Raw genomic sequence first — 23464 nt, forward strand, 5'->3', positions numbered from 1 at the left:
TAATGCCATGACCATGGATGTTGAATTCTTGGATGGCCAAAGTCCTTGGAGACTAACCTTCCCGCAACCAAATCATAAATTGAACGATGAAATTCCCAAGTTTTGAAATCCTTCAAGTAGTCATTCCCATTTTGAGTCAAAAACAAAAGAAGGGGAGAAAAGGCTGTGTAAGCGTGGCAACAAGGGAGCTGGAGAGATGGCTCAGTGGTTAAGAGCACTGGCTGCTCTTCCAGAGGTCCTGAGTTCAATTCCCAGCAACCACATGGTGGCTCACAACCATCTGTAATGAGATCTGGTGCCCTCTTCTGGCATGCAGATATACATGCAAACAGAGCACCCATACAAAAAAAAAAAAAAGTGACAACAAATAGAATTCTGTGCTTTGGTTGTCCAACAGAGTTGTATGCCATGTAAGGTGAAATGGATACCCAGAAACCTGGTGTCTTGGCCAGTGTTCTATTGCTGTGAAGAGACACCATGACCAAGTCAACTATTATAAAAAAAATCTTTTAACTGGGGGCTTGCTTATAGTTTCAGAGAGCTAGTCCAGTATCATCATGGCAGGAAACATGGCAGCATGCAGGCAGACATGGAGCAGTAGCTGCGAACTACATCCTGATCCATAGGCAGAGAAAGACTAAGCATTCAAACGCATGAGCCTATGGGGACCATTCTTATTCAAACCACCACACCTTGAAGGGTGGTATTTTAAGTGTCGATCTCTTTCTAGAGGAAATTAGCAACATGGGTTAGTTAGCCAAGTAGTGGCCAGCTTTGAAATGGACGGCATATATGCCAAGCATCTGTAAGTCCCATTGTTCTCCAAGTTCAAGTGTATGGAGCATTTTGATAATGGCTGAAGTGAGATGCAGATGAAAAGCACAAGACATTATTCCCACCAAAGCTCAATTAGTTATGACCTTTGACACGTCACATATTACATCATGCTTGCCTTCCAAAATGCCCTTCATCAGAGAACAGGCAGGATTCAATAAGCTTGAAGTCCTTAAAAATCCATGTTATTTGTTATGTGTTCCAAGTGCATTTAATGCGCCACTGTTTGTGATTAGTTGATTGGCTGCTGAAGGAGGTACCTTCATTTGCAGAAAAACCAGCACCCCTGTAATTTCGTAACGGACAGCTCTTTCAAAACTCAACCCATTGTTGCTTTCAACGCCCAATTAGATCCAGAAATCCTAGAACTTATCGTGTGTTGATAACTTAAAGCTAAGCAGCTGGAGATTGGGGAGACTTATCAGTCTGTGAAGTGTTTGCTGTACAAGCATGAGGCTGTGAGGTCTCCAGAGCCCAAGGTAGGCATGATGGTGTGCACTTGGCATCTCCATACTGAGGAGGTTGAGACAGGAGGATTCCTGGAGCTTGTTGGCTAGTGAGTCAAGCTGAAATGGTGAGCTCCAGGTTATGTGAGAGATCGTGCCTGAAAGAGTAAGGTGAACAAAGATAGAATTAGATGCCCAGTGTCAAACTCTAGCAGGCACACATGCACACATACCCACACTGTAGTTGCACATGTATATAGCACATGTAAATGGCAGAGAAGCACCTTGTGAATGCTTACTTTGTAGCTGGAGAGTTTTCTCTCTGGGTCCCGCCAGGCCCGGAAGTCTGACAGCCCACTTATAAAATAAACACACAGACACTTATATTATTTAAACTGTTTGGCCTAATGGCTCAGGCTTCTTGTTAACTGTTCTTATATCTTAAATTAACCCATTTCTATAAATCTGTACCCTGCCACATGGCTCGTGGCTTACCGGCATCTTCACATGCTGCTTGTCCTGGCAGCGGTGGCGGTGGCTGGCAGTGTCTCCCTGCCTCAGCCTTCCACTTCCCAGAATTCTCTTCTTTGCTTGTCCTGCCTATATTTCCTGCCTGGCCACTGGCCAATCAGCATTTTATTTATACAGAGTGATATCCACAGCATTACTTGACTCAATTACTTGACTTGATCTTTGCAGTGAAAATAAGTTTCCTCTGAGATTCTAAACCATAAAGACAAATTTGGAATTGGGTGTGGTTCCAACTGGAACATTTCAGGTAAATGCAAGCTAGTTTTATGGTTTTTTTTTTTCCACTCACCCCAATGTGTCTGGCAGAAAGTTTGGGCGAGCTGATTGCACCCGAGATACAGCAGTGATGAAAACAGGTTTAAAAGTGTGTCACTTGTCTGCAGTGACAGCCCTTCATCAGATGCAATTCCAAGAGCCTCAGTGAGATTGCATGGCATTTACCTGGAGAAACCAGGGAACTTACTGCCTTGTTTGAAAATAATTACGGGCATGGCTGGGTGCAAAAATCCTTGCTGTTGTTTGCCGTTCAAAATCAGTATTTTTTCTGCCACATGGGATGAACTCTTACCTGCCTGAAACAGCCCAGAAGGAAAGCCCAGAAGCTGGGAGAATGAGCAGGAACATGCTCGTCAGTGAACATCAGACCACTGGGGAGTTCTGGCAGGATCTGTATCTGGTAGGAAATTAATGTTAATATATTCTTTTTATTCATCACAAATTCACTCTAAAGTAGGGGAAACAGAAACCCATGGAGGCAATCAAATTACATAATAGAAGGATAAGAAAATCTCTGAGTCCTTTTGCTAATTTCTACAGTGAGAGCTGAACTGCAAGTCCAGGAAACATTACGCTATCACAAGACCAGGTTAGTCGGCACCAGACACAAGTGGCCCACAGATGTGACTGTGTTGTACAGATATAAAGGACCTCATTGCTCTCTCAGGAGGCTGTGTGCAGCCAACACTCAGGATTCTATTGCAGCAGAGGTGACTTCTTGAATGGCGAATGACTTATCTAAGTTAATGAAGAAAGTGTTAGTTACTCTAGAAAGAACAATTTTTAAGTCTTTGTAAATACTGAAACTAACATCAGAAGACTTGGTTGTATGTTGTAAAGAAATGTAAAAGAGATGAGGGGAAAATAACCAAGCTGGATTCCATCAGCAGTGAGGAAAACTCTTCCCAAATTGACTTTTCTCAGACCTTCTGCATCAACCAGGCTTTCCTGTAATACACCATATTTATTTTGAGCATCTATTTGATTCTTCTAAAGGGCGATGAGACCATAAAGGCCAAGGATTATCATTTTAATATTTCTATATTTATCTACTATGGTTTTAATGTGGTAGGCCCCCCACAGACTCATGTGCTGACTACTTTGTCCCCAGCACGGATGAGGGGGGAGCAAGGCCACTGCAGTAGATCTTCACAGCTCCTAATGTATGAAGTCACTTGTTACAAAGAAGCCAGTGTCAGACTTGTCCCATGTGGGGAAATCCCAAGATCATGACCTATAGGAGCTGTCCAAGTTAATAGAGCCTGAGATCAGGACAGCGACCCACCCAAGAGTTGGTCCAGTTCTAGATGCCTAAACTAAGGACCAAGATTATTCTGAAAGATCTATATATAAAATAATCTAGGGCTGGAGAGATGGCTCAAAAGTTAAGAGCACCGGCTGTTCTTCCAGAGATCCTGAGTTCAATTCCCAGCAACCACATGGTGGCTCACAACCATCTGTAATGAGATCTGGTGCCCTCTTCTGGCCTGCAGGGATACGTGCAGGCAGACGGAGAGGTAGGACAGCAGCGGCAGTGAAGGGTAAGGTTTTTAGCTCTTAGCTATTGCTCTGACCTCTTGGCTTTTAACTCTGTATTTGACTCTGTGTTTCTTATTTAACAAGATGGTTACATCTACAACACTATATGCAAAATAAATAAATAAATCTTAAAAAAAATCAATAATCCAGTCAAGTGGCAGTTGTAGGTTCCCCTCCAAGATCCATGGCCTTCCTAGCACCAAGTGGTTGGCTAAGCTTCTAGTACCAGACACCATGTCCTCCATATTGGCCTTATGTCCATTTAGACAGCTATTGATTACTGCCAAGGTATGTGTGCCATGACTGAACCTTTAGGTATATCTTGCCATACTGGACATTGTTGTGGCTCATGGGCATCACAGCTGGATAGGTCTATTGACAGCTTGTATAGCACCTTCTGATACTTTGAGAGGTAAACTGCAGGAAGGAGGCTCTCAGGTTAGATTCAAGGAGAATATTCAGAGTCTTATATCTGAAGTGTGTGATACCTTCAGCAACAGGGACATACCCTCAACCCCTGAGAGGCAGCCAGCCAAGGGCAACATCAATAGCCTATGTTGTTTGGGGAGTCATTTGAACTATGGTAACCAACAACTCAAATGGAAATTCGTCATGTAGGGAGAGTTTTGCTGTCCCAACTGCCTGCTCCAAAATAACCACTCAGAGGCTTATATTAATTACAAATGATCGGCCAATAGTTCAGGCTTGTTACTAGCTAACTCTTACATTTAGATCAACACATTTCTATTATTCTATGTATTGCCATGTGGCTCATGGCTTTACCTGTCCTCTAGTATGCCTTGCTTCCTGGGCTGTTGGTTGGCATCTCCCCCGACTCTCCTGACTCTGCCCTTCTTCCTCCCATCATTCTCTCTGCATCAGGCTGTCTTGCCCAATCTCTTCTTGCTCTGCTATCAGCCAATCAGTTTTTAATTAACAATGAGCATAATCCACAGCATCCTCTCATCTGGTCCTGCAATTTTTGTTAGTCTATGGTTCTTCTAGGGAATGATGTCAGCCCAAATTCCATAATTTCATGTATACATGTATATAGACAAAATTCTAAATGGTCTTATTAAACAAGAAACACAGAGCCAAATACAGAGTTAAAAGCCCAAGAGATCAGGGCACTAGCGAAGAGCCAAGACAACCTTTAGCTTACCACTTGGCTGCCGTCCTTCCCCTAGAGAGAGACCTTCTTCCTGTGTGACTTGCTTTCCTTTTCTGCCTTCTCATTGGCTCTAAGCCCAGCCACATGACTTCCTCGTCACTGCCTGTCTATACAGATCTCCAGGTCTCTATGGTTGGTACTGGGATTAAAGGCGCATGTCACCACACTTGGCTGTGTCCTTGACCACACAGAGACTCTGCCTGCCATGTGATTGGATTAAGGGCATCTGCTACCACTGCCGGACTTCTGCTTAATGGCTCACTTTTTACCTCTGATCTCCAGGCAACTTTATTCATTAACATACAAATAAAATCAAATTTCAGTACAAATAAAATATCACCATACATGTATATATAACATGCAATCTGCTTATATGTACTATATGTAACTTTATTTTACCAGACCAACATAATGCCTATTTGCATTCTGAAACTTACCTTTAAGTTTCTCCCCTCCCCCCCAGGAGCTTTGCTTTCCCACAGATGGAGACCATTACAGGAAACCACAATGCAGGGATCAACTGGTGGTGGGAAACCCAGCCGGAATAGGTATATCTACAACGCACCTCCTGCTCCTAAGGCTCAAGGAACATACCCCCAAAGAGCAGAAAGACTGTCAGGGCCAGAGATAAGGAAGTCTGCTGGGAGACTGTGTCCCTTAGAAAGGACAGGGAAGCTACACTCTTGCTACCTCAAAAGTATGGCTGCTGAAACAAGACCTGGACAATGACACCACCAGGTAGACACGCTAGAATGGTAGGAGGAAATCTCAGGATGTCAAAATACTATAGGCAACTAGTAACTGCTGAGAGAAGGATGGCTGCTCTGCAACAGGGTGAATTCCCTAACTGGTTATCCAATACAAAATGAGCACTGGCATCATATAATCACACACACACACACACACACACACACACACACACACACGCAAACACAAGCTATGCTAAATGGACTCAGCAAATGGTATTTATATGTTCATGTATCTATGTAATAGTAATAATCAAAGAAAAAGAGGCCATCAATTTGAGGGGGGGTGAAGGGGGGGTGTTGGACGGAGGAAAGGGGAGGGGGAAGTGATGTAATAATATATTTTAATTAGTACATAAAAATTGAAGGATTCATGGACTTCCTGTAGGTCAGTGTTCAGAAAATACTCATGTAGCGGATTCAGTTTCCTTGAAAAATGTCTTGACTTTCACAGGGAAAGGTGTTAAAAATCAGTCCACACACTCTCGCTTTTTCATTACGTAGTCGCAGGTTCCCGGGCGCTGCGAGCAGCGTCTGCTGTAAATGAGCGGGATCCTATCGCCACCTTGTGGGCAACCATGGAAAAAGCGTTTTCATTCTGAGCTATGATGTAATTCTTTTAACTATGGATTCCTTTCTGTCGTTCGCATTAGATACGTTCTTTCACGACGTGGTTTGTCTTTCGACGCACATTTGCAATAGTTTTTTTTAGTAAATTAAAAAACACAACTTTAATTTCCAAAGGGCAAAGCGGGACCCACTCAAAGTTATTAAAAGCCAGGCTTCCTCCAGCCCGCATCTACTCTCAGGACTAAATTCAGTAGCTTTGGTTTTTCTATTGCCAAAATGAGCCAGACACTTGCTAGATGGACTGGGAGAGACCCAGACAGTTTAAGACGTTATTTCACAGGTAAATATTTTAAATTTCTTCGAGACTGACTGTCAGGAAGACAGCTTATTTACCTCTCATTTTGACTCAGTTTATTTAGGACAGGGCAGAAGAGAGGATCATTATAACATCAGGCTATACATTTTGAAAACCTTGTGTAGAGAGAACACTCCCAACCACTGGAAATTAAAACAAACACCGATTTTTTTTTTTTTTTTTAAAAAACACCCCAAATATTTCATTGATTGAAACTAACATTTGTAAAGTTTTTTTTATTTTTAAAGATTTATTTTATTATACTTGGTTACATAAAGCCATGTTTTATGGAAATACGTAATATACTTTGAGTACATTCTCAGTTTCTTTTTTTAATGCTTCGTAAAGTAGCTTTGGTTTCCAAAACTGGGAAGTTCTAGATTGTAAAGTTTACCCACCCCTGTGCAATTCCCACTGGAGTTTTTACATTTTTATTTATTTTTATATTTTACTTTAAATGTGTATATGTCAGTGGGTTGGTACATGCATATGGATGCAATATCTACAGAGGACAGAAGAGGGCGACAGACTCCCTGAGGCTGGAGTCACAGACATGTGTGAGCTGTGGGTTAGGGACTCTGAGACAGGAACCTGGTCCTCTGTAAGAGCATCAGGGGCTCTTAATCCCTGACCCTTCTCTCCGGCCTCCTCACTGACTTCTGTCATCAGTTATCACATTGTCTGTGTAACGACAAAGTGCCTCTACGGGCTGCCTGTGGGCTTCCATGACAACACTTGGCTAAGAGGTCGCCCTTGGAATATTTTTGATCTTTTGCCATTCCTAATTTGATGCTTTTTGTCCCCATCATACCCTTTCATCTCTAACACCCATAACATTTTCCCTTTAAAAATTAGTGTATATTAGTTGAACAGAATAGTGGATCTCATTACAAGATTTCATACATGTATATAAGGGGCTTTGAACATACTTATTAGCCTATACCCTCTCTTGTCACCTACTCCGTCCCTTCAACATGTTTTCCTTCTATTTTCACCTAAAAGTATAGATTTTGCCTAGGAGATGTCTTATCAGGGTTTCTAGTGCTGTGAAGAGATATCATGGCCACCGCAACTCTTACAAAGGAAGAAGATTTCATTGGGGTGGCTTACATTTTCAGAGGTTTATTCCATTCCTATCATGGTGTGACATGGTAGTGTGCAGGCAGACATGGTGCTAGAGAAGTAGCTGAGAGTCCTACATCTTGACCCGCAGGAAGCAGGAAGTGGTCTGAGATACTGTGCTCGAGCATAGGGGACCTCAAAGCCCACCCTCACAGTGACACACTTCCCCTAACAATGCCACACCTACTCCCACAAGGCTACACCTCCTAATACTGCCACTTCCTATGAGCTTATGGGGGCCAATGACATCCAAACAACCACAGGAGATAAACGTGATTTTGTTTTGTTTTGTTTTTTGAGACAGGGTTTCTCTGTGTAGCTTTGGAGCCTTTCCTGGATCTCACTCTGTAGCCCAGGCTGGCCTCAAACTCACGGAGATCTGACTGTCCCAGCCTCCTGAGTGCTGGGATTAAAGGCGTGCACCACCACCACCATCCAACTGTGATTTTTTTTTTCTTTTTGAATTTGTCTTAACCGAGTTAACATGAGAATCTCTAGTTCCATTCATTTTCTTGCAAAGGACACGATTTCATCCTTCTTAATGGATAAATACTATTATAGGTGTGTGTGTATGTGTGTGTGTGTGGGTGTGTGTGTGTGTGTGTGTGTGTGTACATGTGTGCCACATTTTCTTTATCTATTCATCTAGTAATGGACACCTTGGCTGATTCTATAATCCGCTACTGTGAATAGTGCCAAAGTAAACATGCAAAGCTGTTGTGCCATCTTTTCATGATACATTTGCAGTGTTGAATTATACTAGCAGATCTCATAAATGCTGAGACTTCCCTCTGTGAGATGTGGCTCACCTGGTCACTGGGTACTATCAAGTGCTGATAAAATCATCTGCTTGGTATTTTATGGTATTTGTAATTAAAACTGCAATTTCTTTCCTCCTGGGCTCTCTTTGTTGGGTTTTGGTATTACATGGGATTTCTTCCTCTGCCCTGGAATAATGTGAACCACATTGGAATGATCTCTTTCTTAAATAGTTCATAGAATTATCTGTCTTTCATGTCCTCTCTGTACTGTTTGTTCTTTCTTCGTAGTCTCTGATAATTTTATACTTCCATCTTCTGTGTCATCCCCTTCAGTAATGCCTACTTCTTGGCAGCATTATTCATTATGAATGGGCTCTAAAAACTGTTTTGCTTAGATTTGAGGCCAGCATTTCTATAATCTCAAAGCATGTTTGCATCCAGTTTGTTTCTTCATTTTGTGTCCCGCTGTGGGATGTCTTTCTGTATGTTGTGAATATGTGATGCTCTGATGGGTTGATACATAAAATGCTGATTGGCCAGTAGCCAGGAAGGAGGTATAGACAGGGCAAGCAGACGAGGAGAATTCTGGGAAGAGGAAGGGCTGAGGAGGAGTCGCCATCCAGACACAGAGGAATCAAGATGACAAGGCAGAACTGAGAAAAGGTACCAAGCCACGTGGCTAAACATGGATAAAAATTATGGGTTAATTTAAGTATAAGAGTGCTGTGGATATTGTTCTATATAAATAAAACACTGATGGCCAATGACCAGGCAGGAGGTAGGTGGGACAAGGAGAGAGGAGAATTCTGGGAAGCGGAAGGCTGAGGGAGACACACTGCAGCCGCCACCATGACCAGCAGCATGTGAAGACACCGGTAAGCCACCAGCCACGTGGCAAGGTATAGATTTATGGAAATGGTCAATTTAAGCTATAAGAACAGTTAGCAAGAAGCCTGCCACGGCCATACAGTTTGTAAACAATATAAGTCTCTGTGTTTACTTGGTTGGGTCTGAGCGGCTGTGGGACTGGGGGGTGACAAAGATTTGTCCTGACTGTGGGCAAGGCAGGAAAACTCTAGCTACATAAGAGCTAGTCAATATTAAGCCTGAGCTAATGGCCAGGCAGTTACAATTAACATAAGCTTCTGAATGATTATTCTATAAGTGGGCCCTGGGACTGCGGGGGCTTGGTAAGACCAGAGAAAACTTCTGGCTACAGTGTACTTTCTACTCTTCTTTCTTGCTTGCATTAGGTCAGTGTTTTACTTTGGCATGACTAAACTGTGGGGCCCAACACTATAATTCTGTGTTTGGAGGGGGTTATGTTGGCATTGCAGTGTGTTTTTCTGCACTCTTAGCCTCCATCCACCAGATGCCAACTGCAACCTTTTTTTCCAATTTTTGACAAAATTCCTCAGGATGTTTGAAATGTCTCCTGGAAATACAAGGAGGTAAAGAAAAACCACAGATCAGGCGATCATTTATTTTGACTTTAAAAATAAAGTGCACTTTGTAGCTTGTCAGGAGAAAGCTCTTGTGTCCATTTTTGGTTCTGTTCTTATTCAGGATCAACTCTGTTCCTTTTCCAGCTCCCCTGGCTCCTTTGCGTGTGTCCTGGATGCCTGGGTGGCACTCTCTGCATGTCCCCCCCCTTACTGGCTCAGCCACTCATGGTGTCAGGTGGGATTCACAGGCCTCTGCACCCTGAAGCTCTGCACATGCTCAGAGAGAGTCCTGTGCACACAGGGGGTCCTGACCTGGCCTGTAGATACTTCATCAATTCATGCCGTGCCTTGCCGGCTCTTCTTGGGGTGCTTACCTCTCTCCAATATTCAGGTTTTACTATCTCCTCTTTTCCTCAAAGATGGAGTTACCATTTTCCTTAATTTTCTTAGTTTACTCAGCCTATTTCACGGCTGAGATAGAGCCAAGGCACTATAATCTACCAGTTAATAAAAATTCCATGCCATACTAATTGCTGGATTAGGTCAGATCTGCGCCAACTCTATTGCTGGCTGGCAGTTTTCTGTATGTGTGTGTTCAGTTTGTTGGAATAGTGTCTTTTAATGTCACTTGCTTAACTTCAATCTTTCTTTCTTTCTTTTTTTAATTAAAAAAAAATTTTTTTGAGACAGGGTTTCTCTGTGTAGTTTTGGTGTTTGTCCTGGATCTCGCTCTGTAGACCAGGCTAGCCTCAAACTCACAGAGATCTGCCTGGCTCTGCCTCCCGAGTGCTGGGATTAAAGGCATGCACCATCGCCACCCTGCTAACTTCAAACTTTCTTAACTGCATCTGCATCTTTATTTTGACTAACTCAAATGTGTATCCATCGTTATGAGAAAAAAAAATAATGAGTCCCAATAGCATGCTTTGCTTTATAATAACACTTTTCTTTCCATTGTGATATTTCATAAACAATGAGGAGTACTGTGAGCCGGTGGCCCTGCCCCTCTAGGGATTGGAGATGACAGCCTGCTAACATGGTGGTCCAGGAGCATTTCTTGGGAGATATACCCTGTGCACTTGGGGCCCACTGCTTTGTGCATAGACATAGATTTCTGTGGACACAGCTGGGTGTATTTGTTACTTTTCTTACCATTGTGACCAAATCCCTGATAATAATCAACCTAAGGAACAAAGAATTTCTTCTGGCTTATAGTTTGAGAGGGATGCAGTTCACCATGGCAGGGAAGGTGTGGTGATGGCTCTGAGACAGGGTGGGGTGGGGAGAGCAGAGGCGGCTGGTTCCATCATATTCACAGTGAGGAACCAGAAAATAGGTGAAACGCTGCTGTTTGGCCAGTTTCTCTTTCCCACTTTATTCTGTCGGGGACGCCAGCCCATTAAATGACCTGTATCGAGAGTGTTTTGCCTTCTCTGATAACCACCCCTGAAGCGTCCTCATAGACACCCTCCAAGAGGACCCTAACACCCTAGGCATTTCTTAATCCAATCAAGTTGTCAGGCAAAATTAGCCATCACCCTGACCACCTGTGACACTGATGAGGTTTTTAAACATTCTCCAAATAAAATATACCTTCATGTTCCTAAACTGTGGTCTCAGGGTCAAAACCGAAACTTAAAGTGACTTGTACCCTCTGTTGGAATTCTCTACCGTTAGTTAAGCTGAAAAGAATTGAAATGAAGGAAATTTCAGGTCTGGAGATCCCGCCACTCGGAGGCAGTAGTGACCATTCTATTAAAAGCAATCTGTCATTGTGACATGTCCCGTCAACTTTTGACTTGTAGCAGCAACCTGAGAGCAGAGGAAAGAGATTCATTTGTTCTGGAAGATTTTCCTCTTCCCTCATGCTATTATTACATATTATATGAAGAGAAATCATGATTTAAAAAAACTCCTTACTTACAGTTAGGTATAACTATATGAAATCAGACAAAGTGAATTATGAAGTGCTTCTGGAAGTTGTAAAAATATCAAAATTTTATTCAAAGTCTTTTAATCTCATTTTCTCGAGAGGCATGCATTGTTAACATGCCGAAGATTTGATTAATGTCATTGAAACGGATCTTCATTATGAGTCATGACTCCTGATACTGTTTAAAAGCGAGGAACTATTAATAACTTAAGCTAATAACACGGGTCTTTCTCTAGCTTCAGAAAAGATGTGACTATGGAACTCGAAGTCACTAACTCTTTGACGATGTGGTGACAGTCCGATGTTTTCATCAGCTTAATCTCTCCTCCTTGGAAACGTTGATCAGCTCCTGGGTGTTGCTGAGATCTTGATAGTCTCTACATGTGTGGAGAGTCAGATTTCTGTATTGTTCTTGAACAAGCTGTGTTGAGGAAATTGACAGAGGCTGATGAGTTCTGATATGAGGACTGTGATGGTCGGATGTAAAATGTCCCATGTGGATGCCTGTGTTTAAACACCTGGTTCACTGATGGCTTCCCTGTTTGGGGAGACTTTGGAAGGTGGGGTCTTGCTGTAGGAAGTGGATCTCTGGGGAGTGGGTGGGCCTTGAGGATGACATTGGGCCTTCCCTTCTGTCCGGCATTGATGTATCACTAATAACCAACTGTCCTGCACATCTTTATTAAAATTCTCCCAGGGGAAAGGAGTCTCAACATGTGCTAACAGCTGCCTCTTGGCTTCTGAGTCAAGCCTGTGTTAAGTGGCAGGCCACCTGCCCATCTGCTGTCACACAAAATGGGCTTTTCCTATCTCAAAGTGTAGAGATCCAAGGACTTGAAGACCATGACTTCAGCAGAGACCACAGAGCTCACCGCAACATGTGGGCCATGCTATTGGCTCTTAAGCAGATTCCTTAGCGTGTGGTTGAAAACAAAAATGCACTACTTGTTTCCTGAAATTGTGGACAGCAGTGCACCAATCCAAGCCAAAGCTGGCAGGGGAACAGTAGATGCAGGACAGCATTTCTGTAATGGATGAACACCAAGAAGCTGATGGTCTCTCACAGGCTCATCCAACTTGACCTGTGTCTATTCTACCCACCCACCCCTGCCCGCCCCTCAACCAGGTGATAATAGCTCCAGGAGAGACAGCCAGGCCACACTCAGCTAACAACTGTTGCTCAGCTAACTCTGTCAGCTTATATTATGGTTTCAGTGTAGCTTTGTAGACCCATTTCTACAAACAACCAGCTGAGCTGCCTTTCAGATGAGCTATCTCCACTACGATGTGAGCACTGAAATCAATCACAACTTAGAATTTCCAGATCAATAAAACAAAGGCTTTATTTTTTAGACATGTCACTGTCCGCTTTTAATTATCATTTATGCAACCTACAGTAATTAGCTATGTTATGGCTAGTTATTCATAATGAATGTATCGTGTTTTACTGGGATAGCCATACAACTTCAAATCAGATGACTACTTCAACTAGTTCAATGATGAACATTATATTTAAATGTTTTGAATGTATATTCAATAGCGCTGCATTTCTGGTACGTGAAAGCTTTGCAATATGCTTGTTTTTAATCTCAGTCTGTTAAGCCCTTGGATCGAATCTTTGGTTTCTTGTCTCTTTCACAAAGCAGAGCTGTGTTCCAGTTGGTAAATCCATCAGGACTTCCAGAATATGTCTGTACTTGTGGTGGTTTGAATGGAAATGGCCCCCATAGGCTCATGGGGAGTGGCACTATTAGGAGATATGGCCCTGTTGGAGGAAATGAGTCACTGGGGGGTGGGCTTGAGCTTTCAGAAGCACAAGCCAAACCCAGTGTCACTTTCTCTTCCTGCTGCCTGGGGATCCAGATGTAAGCCACCCCCAATTAAATGTTTTCCTTCATAAGAGTTGCCACGATCGTGGTGTCTCTCCACAGCAATGAAACCCTCAGACAGAACTTCTCTGCTCTCATATTGACTCTTTGTTCCACTCTGACAAAACCATCTAAGTTTTCCAACTCTAGACCTCTCCATTAAAAAGGAGGTTACAGAGAATTGAGAAGACTGATGGTGTTGGGATGTTTGAATGACCACAAATCATGATAAACAATCTTGTTTGTTTTTCCTTGTATCCCAGCATGCCTTGTATTCATCTAAGAGTCTCTGGCTGTACATAGTGACGAATGCCGGAAACAGTGGCCCAAGCTTCTGATGGGGTGGAAATGCTGAAGAGGTTGAAAACTGTGACTGGAAAGAAAGTGAGGCTGGTGAGATTGCTGAGAAGAATACAAGCCCCGAAAACAGGATGTGAGCTCGATTCTCCATCCTTCTTACACTTCCTTCATCAACTCAGATCCGTGGATTGGAGGCAAATTACTGAATGGAGCCTTAGACTGCTCTGATGGCTAGTTGCACGTCAAGTCAACACCAGCTAGAGTCGTCTGTGTGGAGGAAACCTCAGTTCAGAACATGCCTCCAATAGCGGGCTGTAGGCAAGCCTGTAGGGCATTTCTTAATTAGTGATTGCTATGGTTGTGCCCAGCCCATTGTGGGTGATATCACCCCTAGGCTGATGGGCCTATAAGGAAGCAGGCTGAACAAGCCCAGAGGAGCAAATAAGTTAGCAGCACTCATCCCTGGCCTCTGCATCTGCCTCCAAGTTCCTGCCCTGTTAGAGTTTCTACCCTGATTTCTCAGTGATGGACTATGATTTGGAACTGTAAGATGAAATAAAACCTTTGCTCACCAAGTTTCTATTGGGCATGGTGTTTTATCTCAGCAATAGAAACTTAACTAAGATAACTACCAATACATTTAGACAATTCTTCATCACCATACAATAGATATTTGTAATGGATAATATTGATTGTCAACTTGACAGGATTCACAGTCACCATGGAAACAACCCACTGAGCATGTCTGTGAGACATTATCTAGATTAGATTAATAGAGGTGGCAATAGTCATCCAAAATGTGGTACGTGCCACTCCAAGGCTAGGGTCTCAGACTAAATAAAATGGAGAAAACAGACTGAGCATAAGTACTCATTACTCTCTACCTCTGATAGTGGGTGTATGTTACCAAGCGCCTCACTCTCCTGCTGCCAAGCCTCTGGCCCTACAGTGAACTGCATCCCTTGAATAGTAGGCTAAAATAAACCTCTCCTTCCTGAGGTTGCTTTCTTCTGCATTTGTCACAGCAAGGGAGAAAGCAGCGAACACAATATGCAATAGTTATTTTTAAGTATGGCGGAGGTGGAGATCCCACAAAGGGGCTTCATTATGCAGCACGAAGCTGAGAGGCACAGGGGAAGTAGATGCCGTGGAACAGGGACCGAGATCAAGTCCTCTGGATGAGAAGGCAGTGCTCAGAGAGCAAGGGGCAGGCCTGGATGCCAGCCCACAGAGCCTTCCTCTGACTTAGTAATGTGAAGAACTTGAGATACTGAACCCCTGGGTCCAGTTCAAGGAGTTTCTTGGGTACTCAGATGTAGATGTAACCAACCGTCTTATTAAATAAGAAACACAGAACCAATGTAAAAGAGAAAGCCGAGAGGTCAGAGCTCAGAGCTAAAATCTCTTTTGGGAAGCTGGGAGCACCGCCCTTGAGATTTTTTCCCCCTTCTTGTGTGTGACAGGTTTGCATTTGACTGGTTGCTTGAGGGGAACTTGAAAAGAGAGCAAAAGAGGTTTTGCTCAGAAAATAGGAGAGTTCTGCTGAAGGGAGGAACGTGGAAGGAGAAAATAAGATAAGTGGGAGACAAGAGCCATGATTCCACTGTGTCCTTAGAGAGAGGCCAAATGAATGTCTTTGGAAGGAGACTTTCAAAGGCCACCACTCATCGCTGGGTATTCTGATCCTTAAGATCAAGGAAGAAAGGGAAACCATTCCTGCAGTTTCTTAGCAGGACAAAGCTAAAGAAAAGTCAGGAAAACACTTCTGAGAATGTCTGAGGACTTACTTTGAAAAATGAGGGGTTTTTGTCTGTTTTTGAGACAGGGTCTTACTATGCATAGCTGGCTGGTCTCGGCTATGAAGACAGGCTGTCCTTGAACTCACAGAGATCTGCCTGCCTCTTTCTCCTATGTACTGAGATTAAAGGTATAAGCCACCAAGCCAGGCCAAAATGAGAGTTTTGCTAGCCATGGGGGGACCTGAAGCACAGAATGCTCACGTCCCACTCATGTCCAATGCTCTTTGCCAACTATCTCTTACCACTTCATTCTCCTTCTTGATATCACAAGGCTTTATTTGATAATGAAATTTTCCAGTGAGGCAGTGAATAGTGGGAGGGAACAGGAGAAACTATTTCCTGAAATCATCCTTCTTGTACAGCAAATGAATAATCAGCTTGAAACACACAGCCAGCCAACACTAAGCCATTGGTGTTAGGGTTAGCTCTTTGTAAACTTATGGGGAGGAAAGTTCTTTGTGGAACTGGCAGCAGGTCTCTCACAGGTGGTGTGTGTGTGTGTGTGTGTGTGTGTGTGTGTGTGTGTGTGTGTGTGTGTATGTGTGTGTTCTCTATCTCAAGTCCTAATGGGTGTAAGCTATACTGAATCCTTACCCTTGTCTCTTCTGCTTAATGCACTCACAGTGATCTCAAGGGAACTCTTGCCTAGTTCAGAACTATGGAAGCTGAAGTCCAGGAACATTAGGTAGTATGAGTTCAAGATGACTGCTTAGGTGTGGAAGACCTTGTTTTGCTGTGCCCAGATTGCAACCCCCAGAGAGACGACCGAAGATGAGCATGCCGGAATATAAAAGCAAGGTTTAATTTGGGATATCCAAAAGCAATACAAGCCTAGGCAGGGACTTTGTCCAACAGATCCAATGCAGTGGAGGCTGGGGGTAGTGCCTGCCTCTCTGCAAGCTCAGTTTTTAAAGGCAAAAACAACAAGGTTACATCATTTAGGGGTGCTAGTATGGGTACAATTCTCATTGGCTTGCTTCTAGGGGCTTTCTAGAAATCATGGCTTAATCTTACTTCTAAGGGGGTGGTTGCCCGCCACTTTTTCTCATTGGCTGTCGGGGGGGGGGCATTTCTATGGTCAGTTACCCTGGAAACCAGGGTTGGAACAGGGAGAGGACATTCCAAAGTCCAGCAGTCATTACCTTGTGACTACCTTGTGACTCTGTGCCTTGTGACTTTTCCTGGTTTCTGGAATCTGGACTGACTGGTTTCAGTAACTCATGGCCTATTCCAGTAACTCGTGGCCTGTACCTAAAAGGAGAAATCTGAGGCCTTAGTTTTAGGGTGAAAGCATTTTAGTCTTATTTTGGTTCCACAGTTTCACTGTGCTGAAGGTGAGAGAGCTTACTTCACGGTGTTGAGGACACTGTGTTAAGACTAACATTATGTCACGTGCTCCGGGGCCAAACTTGAGGGTGATGAATCTATTGGGATTTTTGAAGTCATTACAGGAGGAAGCATTTCCTTAAAAACACTTGTCCTGTCTCCCAGGAGGAAAGATGTTTTTTGGGAGGTCTGGGATCTCCTGGGGTGCCATGTCTAAAGCTGAATCAGGGGTTAGATAAGTTAAGAGCACTGACTACTCTTCTGGAAGACTTGGGTTTGAGTCTCAGTACCCACACGATGGCTCACAATTGTTTGTAACTGCAGGCTCATGAAATGGGATGCCCTCTTCTGGCTTTTGCAGGCACCAGGCATGCCAACAATGCACATACATATATTCAAGCAAAATACCCAGACACGTAAAAATAATAAATAAGCAATTCTTTAAAACGTATGAAAAAAAAAAAAACCCTCACTAGATTGATTCCAACTGAGATAGACAAAGGAATAGCATCAAGCGGTTAACACGTTATTTTTAAACCGTGTGTGTGTGTGTGTGTGTGTGTGTGTGTGTGTGTGTGTGTGTGTGTGTAGGTCAGAAGACAACTTGTGGAAGTCATGGGTCCCAGTGACAGAACTCAGGTCATCGGGCTTGACATCGAACACATTTACTTGTTGAGCAACCCTGCCCTCTGGCCTGGTTCTTGCTTTTAAGTTCCGGCTGTGGAGGTCCAGAAAAGCTTGGGTCTCTCTCATTCTGCCATGGATTGCTGAGATCTTCCTGTGGCGTGTTAGGGTTGGTGAACCTGCAAAGCCGTGGGGCTAACAGCAAAGGTGGGCTTAGCAGATTTGTCTCTAGGGTTAGCCGTCAGGTAGCTTGGGGCTTAGGACTACAACAGGTGACATCTTCTCTGCTTGTCTCAGCCCTTGAGGAGATGGATGGCTGCCTAGGCCAGCTGGAAGCAGCCAGCTGAGTCCCCCAGGAGATCCCTAAGTGGACCAATAGAGTCTCAGAAAACACCAATAGGGATGTGGAATAAATAGAAACAGGGTTTTTCAGCATTTAGCCTCATGCCTGAGACCTAGCATGTGGTAGGCACACGATCGATGATTTTATTTTAGCTATATCATTGCTATTTTTCTTGGCTGGGATTTTGCAAGCTGCAGCTATGAGATGTTAATTGCTTCTGAGGCAATCCAAGAAGGCAGCATTCAAGGCTATCATTTCCCTCTACTCTCCTAAAGTGAAAAGAAAAGGAACCTGCCAGGAAAGCAGCCTGCAGAGAGCTTTTGAAATGGTGTGTGTGTGGGGGGGGGCGGGTAGGCATTAGGGAATCAGCGCCTGTGTGGTCTCCAGCTGTGGCCCAGGCTGTGAGGTGGTGGCTTCCTCACTTAGACTGCAGATAGCTGGGAAGGCCTGATAACCTCATGTGTCTGGAGACTCAGCATGTGTATTGGAAGAGTGTCATACTCCTGCTTTGTGGACGTTTTTCCTGAGTGCTGGTTACATAGCCTAGCTTCCCCAACATCAATACGAGTTTATCTTTAAACGGTTTTAACTACCTTGTAATAGATTAAGAGCTTTTGTGCTATAGGCACACTCCCCTCTTCCCTGTCCCCCTTTAAACACTGATTAGAGCAACCTGAACCCACATCTCCTGAACTCCAAATAAAATTCTCGTTAGAGTTTGTGAATTCAAATTCATTGGCTCTATTTTTAAGATTCTGTATTATCATTTCTGTATTTACACACGTGGATATGAGAGGATTGGATCTCCCAGGCTGTGACTCTCTTTAAAGGTGTTTGGTGTCTACTGTACAGGTCCTTACCTCATGTCCACAGGCAGCTGAAGCGCTCTGAAGCCCCAGAAACAGTGTGCAAAGTTGTGCTCCACACTTCCCGGGAGAGATGGGTAGAAGGTATCATCAAATTCTAGGCTCACGATCTAGCAACGGCTTAGGAAAGGTTTAGGTGTGAACTTGATCATTAGGACCTTGGGGTGTTCTCAAGGGGATGGCTTGTGTGTCACCCTTACACCAAACCCAGTCTACTGGCTGCAGGTTTCAGCAGGGAACCTGGGTTGTTTACAAACTTTACTTCTACTATGTCATGGCACTGGGGGTGGACTGCCCATGAGTAGGACAGTAGATTTGAAGAGTCTGAAGGTCCGCTTCCCACTTAGAGAATCCTCTTTATGATCCTTCCGCAATCCAAACTCCTGCTTTTGAGGTGAGGAAAAAAAAAAAAAAAAGAAAGAAAAACAACAACAACAAACCCAGAAGGATAAAGACTGAGAGATGGAGGGAGAACAGAAAATAGTAAGTGGTGTTTTCTCACAAAGGCAGTGAAAGTTAGGAATGGCTGAGAAAGTAGGTAGAAGGATCGGCTTTTCCAAATGGGCTTCCCCGGAGAAACTGGCTTCATAGATATGCATTGACAGTCCAGAGAACCAATGATACAACTGAGCCCTGCTAAAAGTTCACTGATCACACCCTTTCCTTCATTATTCTGCAATTCCACATTTCACTCATCTTTTAAAGTACTCAACGGACACTTTAACAGGTGGCATACATCACCATAATATGCCAACATACAGGTATTTTTTATAATCTTTGACTTAGAACACATTCCAGAAACACAGCCTCAACCTGTTGTTATTATTATTATTATTATTATTTTAAAATCATAAGCTTCTGTCTTATTCTGCATCTTGAATGACCTCCATGTTGGGGTTCATCTCAGAGGGAAGGGGACAGGGATGATCAGAGTGAATATAGTCAACAGAAAAAAAATCCCGCCACCCTGCCACTGATTCTGGGTAGCCTCAAAAAAACTCACATTTCAAAGTGCAGTAGCGCCGGACGGTGGTGGTACACGCCTTTAATCCCAGCACTTGGGAGGCAGAGCCAGACGAATCTCTGTGAGTTCGAGGCCAGCCTGGGCTACCAAGTGAGTTCCAGGAAAGGCTCAAAGCTACACAGAGAAACCCTGTCTCAAAAAAAAAAAAAAAAAAAAAACACACACACACACACACACAAAAAAAAAAAAAAACAAAAAGAAAAAACAAAGTGCAGTAGCTACACGGAGCCATCCTCACCCATTTTCACTGCCAACAAAATGCACTTGGATAATTTTGTGTGACTGATGCAGGTTACAGCTCCCCTTTTCTTCTTGTTGGGAGTACCCCTCAATGTAATTCAAAGACAGGTCTGGCAAATGCTGTGCGATTTGCATATTCATGCTTGGCAGAAGCCTTTCGATCACTTTAAGTAACCAAACTAAATATGTATTTTATGTTTTTATGGATATGTGAGATCCATATTTTACCAGACACGACTTCTGTGGAGTTAATGCAGGAAGGGATCCATGCCTTCTGTCACCCATGAGTCATTCCCTCCGTCTCTTGGTAAGGGAAGGTGATGGCTTTGGGGAAAACCTTTCTGAGGTCATTTTCCAAAGGCGATACAATTGTTCTTGCAGTTGGTGATCTGGCCAGGAGTCATCAGGCCAGAGTCCAGATTCAGTGTCTATATAGGGAGTTCATCCTCATGTTTTCTTTCAAAATTGAATGTTTTCACTATCTTATGGGGAGCCTTGATTTCCCGAGTGTGGATTGTACACCAAGCATATTGCTCGATAGTTTTCTCACACATTATTTTATAAACCTGGGAGAGCAGCTCTGGAGCAGTGTTCTCAACTTTCTTAGTACTGCGACCCTTTAATACAGTTCCTCACGTTGTGGTGACCCCCAACCAGAAATTTCTTTTCTTGCCGATTCATAACTGTAATTTTGATACTGTTATGGATTGCCATGTAAATATCTGTCTTTTCTGATGGTCTTAGGGGATCCCTTCGAAAGGGTTGGGGTCATGACCCAGAGATTGAGAACCACTGCTCTGGAGGGACTGTTTTTATCCCTGTGACTCTGGGGACAGACACTGCTGTGCAGGGGCTGATCCAGCCATAGCCACACAGTTAACCACTGCAGGCCAGCAGTGCAGATGTTCCTGAGGCTGCTGGGGCCACTGGTGAGAACATTCGCTCTTGCTAACACTCACTCTTGGCATTGGACTAGTCAACCTGTGTCTGTCTTTCAGCACACATTGGCTTGTTACTGTTATTATTAGTTTTATGTAGCCATCCTGGTTGAAGTTTTATGAAAAGTGACCAAAAAAAAAAAAAAAAAAAAAAAAAAAGACATAAAAAGGACCAAACATTTCTTTTTGATGCCTGGCTTTGGAAAATCACTCCCTATACTTTTGTGGGTTTTGTTTGTTGTTATTTTCTTTCTTCAAAAAGCTTTGCATTTTCCTTAGGCCAGAAAAATCTCAATCTTAGATGTGTGAGTCAGTAGCTGTAAATTTCATCTCTCCTGCATGACATTTAAAAATTAAAAATAGGGCTGGCAAGATGACTCAGTGGGTGAAGGTGCTTCCTGCTAAGCTGGTAAACTGAGTTGGGTTGCCAGGATCTGTGGTGGCATATCGTGCACCCTAATAAACTTGCATGAGGATCAGAGGACAGAGTCAGCCACTAGATTGGAACAGAGGTCAGGCAGTGGTGGCACATACCCTTAATCCTATCACTCAGGAGGCAGAGATCTGTCTGGATCTCTATTAGTTCAAGGCCACACTGGAAAAGGAGCCAGGCAGTGGTGGTACACACTTTTAATCTCAGTACTGGGAACTACACATGCCTTTAATCCCAGGAAGTGATGTCTGGGCAGAGAAAGGTACATAAGGTGTGAGGAAACAGGAATTCCCTCTCTTTAGGCTGAGGATTTTGTAGGGGTAAGAACTAGTGGCTGGCTGCTCTGCTTCTCTGATCTTTCAGCTTTCACCCTGATGTCTGACTCTGGGTGTTTTTTTTTTTTTAATTTATTAAATGACCATCTAAGATTCGAACAACAAGGATCTAGATGGTGGAAAGGGAGAGACTATCAAATCCTGCAAGTTGTGCTCTGATATCTCTGCACCCACTTGTAGACTCTGACTACAGTTCTTGGCTGCCAGCTTGACTTGTCCTTGGGCGCACCTGTGAGAGAGTTTTAGTTAATTGGATCATTTGAGGGAGGAAGACCCACCTTAAAACCAGGTAACTTGAGGTTGGAAGACACACCTTAAATCCGGATCTTTTGAGGTGGGAAGACACGCTTTAATCTGGGCCACATCCTCTGGTGGAAGCCTGTATGAAGAAGGACAAGGGAGAGAAGGGCTTTTGCCTTTGCCTGCTTGCCCTCGCTCTCCGTGCACTGGCATTGGAGCCTGCTTCTTTGGGATTCTAAACATATACTGGAAACGGCCGAGACAGCCAGCCTTGTGAAGAGGACAACTACTAGGTTTTTAGACTTCCATTAGGAGACAGCCATTGCTGGACTGGCTGGACCACTAACAAATCCTATATTTATATTCATTTAATCAGTTACTATCCTCTAGAGAACCCTGAACAATGCACACATATGGACATATATGTAAGAAAAATCAAAATGTCTATCCCTCACAATCCTAAAATACTACTAAAATTAAATATGGAGGCTTCTTTTGCATTGAGGAGTAGGAACTATTTTAAAAGTTTTGTGGCTTTCTTTATCCTCATCGGAATGTATATTTATGCAAAAATTAACATTTGTCCCTAGAGAGCCCAGGGAAAACCATTTGTTTCGCAAGTGTGGTACAGTGCCATTACACATTGCACACCCAGCAAATGTGTTATTGCAGCCTCCCTTCAGCTAAAGCCACCTAAGCTATGATCCAGTCCAAAGCAGTATAGCAACGTAAAAGCTCCGGGGTACAGGTTGCTGGGGCACGTGGGGTTTGACAACAAAATGTTCCTGAGTGTAGAGGCCCCTGCTCAGGCTGGTCAGGCTCATCCAAGTTTGTGTTTATCAAATATCAGAAAAGATATGGCTCAGATTTCAAGACCAAGGATGACTTGAGTGTCTGACTGTGTCTATTTGTTCCTTTATACTCTCCCAAGTCACTCTCCACGATTGCAACCAGAATGTATCTCTCCTGGCCTCTACCCAAGCTTCCATGTTTGGATCAGTTTCTGCCTCCTCTAGAAGCCTTATGCAATTGCTCCTGGCTCCGTTGATCCTCACCAACAGCTGACTTTCCTGTTGTTTGTTGCTCTGTGACCTATTTTTTTCACTGACATTGGCTTTCCCAGGGACACACATTCCACGTTACACTTCCATTCTGTGCAAATCCTGAGAATAGCAAATATGCATTCAGTGTGTTTTAAGAGTAGAAAAGTTTTGAAAATGTAGCATTTACTCACAGGCCCCAAACTCCAGGGAGATTAACACTTACAAGAAACGAGTCTCAAATGAAGGGCTTCTCAACTTTAAAAAATTACAGTTACTTATTTGTGTGTGTATATATGTGCAGCTGCATGTGTGTCCCAGCATGTACATGGTGGCCAGAGGATAACTTGTGACAGTTG

Source organism: Peromyscus leucopus, chromosome 13, assembly GCF_004664715.2.
Source record: "Peromyscus leucopus breed LL Stock chromosome 13, UCI_PerLeu_2.1, whole genome shotgun sequence".
NCBI lineage: Eukaryota > Metazoa > Chordata > Mammalia > Rodentia > Cricetidae > Peromyscus > Peromyscus leucopus.